At 37.3% G+C, this 1,782-nt stretch overlaps 1 non-coding gene across 1 annotated transcript; it reads right to left on the bottom strand.

Moving 5' to 3' along the window:
• Window positions 1-536: 536 nt before the first annotated feature.
• On the bottom strand, window positions 537-677 carry LOC142862976 (U4 spliceosomal RNA). The gene has a single exon (XR_012913868.1). It is a non-coding gene; the product is annotated as a U4 spliceosomal RNA (small nuclear RNA).
• Between the last annotated feature and the right edge of the window lie 1,105 nt (window positions 678-1,782).

Raw genomic sequence — 1,782 nt, 5'->3', positions numbered from 1 at the left:
GTTTCGAACTCCTGACCTCGAGCAATCCGCCCGCCTCGGCCTCCCAGAGTGCTAGGATTACAGGCTTGAGCCACCGTGCCCGGCCCAGTACCATGCTGTTTTGATTACTACAGCTTTGTGTAGTATATTTGAAGTCAGGTAATGTGATGCCTCCAGCTGTGTTCTTTTTGCTCAAGATTGCTTTGGCTATTCCGTGTCTTTGGTGGTTCTGTACAAATTTTAGAATTGTCTTTTCTATTTGTGTGAAAAATGTCATTGGAATTTTGACAGGGATTGCACTGAATCTGTACATTGCTTTGGATAGTATAGACATTTTAACAACGTTCCTTCAATCCATGAAGACAGGATAGCTTTCCATTTATTTGTCATCTTCAATTCCTTTTACCAATGTTTTGTAGCTTTAGGTATACAGATCTTTCACAGCCTTGTTTAAGTTTACTCCTATTTAATTTTGGGGGGTAGTAGCTGTTGTAAATGGTATTGTTTTCTTTTTTTTTTTTTTTTTTTTTTTTTTTTTTTTTTTTTTTTTAGTTCAGTCTCCGTAGAGACTGTCAAAAATTGCCAATGCCGACTATATTTCAAGTCGTCATGGCGGGGTATTGGGAAAAGTTTTCAATTAGCAATAATCGCGCCTCGGATAAACCTCATTGGCTACGATACTGCCACTGCGCAAAGCTTAGTATTGTTTTCTTTTTTCAGACGGTTCATTATTAGTATTAATGAAATGCTACTGATTTTTTTCGTTAATTTTGTATCATGCACTTTTATGAAATTCATTTATTGTAAGTTTTTGCTGGAGTGTTTCGGGTTTTCTACATAAGATCATGTGATCTGCAAACAGGAACAATTTTAACTTCTTCCTTTCCAGTTTGGATGACTCTCATTTCCTTCTCTTGCCTAACTGCTCTAGCTAGGACTTTCAGTACTATGTTCAATACAAGTGGTGACAGTAGGCATTCCTGTCTTCTTCTTGATCTTAGACAAAAAGCTTTCAACTTTTCACCATTGAGTATGTTGTTGTGGGTTTGTAATATGGACTTTATTGTGTTGAGGTACATTTCTTCTATACCTGTTTTTTTTAGAGTTTTAATTATGAGAAGATGTTGAATTTTGTCAAATGCTTTTTGTGTATCTATTAAGGTAATCATGTGGTTTTTGTTCTTCATTCTGTGTATCATATTTATAGATTTGTGTGTGTTGAAACATCCTTGCATCCCTGGGATAAATCCCACTTGATTACGGTGGATGATCTTTTTTTTTTTTTGAGACAGAGTCTCGCTTTGTTGCCCAGGCTAGAGTGGATGATCTTTTTTTTTTTTTTTTTTTGGGACAGTTCTGCATGTGGATTTTTTTTTTTTTTTTTTTTTTTTACAGCCATCACAAGATTCATGGATGATCTTTTTAATGTGCTATTGAATTTGAGTTGCTGCTATTTTGTTGAGGATTTCTGCATCTATGTTCATCAGGAATCTTAGCTTGTAATTTTTTTTTTCTTTTTTTTGAGACAGGGTCTCACTTTGTCATCCAGGCTGGAGTGTGGTAATGCATGATCATAGCTCACTATAGCCTCAAATTCTTGGACTCAGGTGATCCTCTTGCCTCAACCTCCTGAGTAGCTGTGACTATAGGTGCATGCCACTATGCCTGGCTAACTTTATTTTTTGTAGAGATGGGGTATTGATTGCTATGTTGCCCAGGCTGGTTTTGAACTCTGGGCCTCAAGTGATCCTCCCACATCAGCGTCCAAAGCACTGAGATTACAGGCATGAACCACTGCGCCTG

This window comes from Microcebus murinus, chromosome 20 (genome assembly GCF_040939455.1).
Source record: "Microcebus murinus isolate Inina chromosome 20, M.murinus_Inina_mat1.0, whole genome shotgun sequence".
Lineage (NCBI taxonomy): Eukaryota > Metazoa > Chordata > Mammalia > Primates > Cheirogaleidae > Microcebus > Microcebus murinus.
This window is presented reverse-complemented; position numbering and strand designations above follow the sequence as displayed.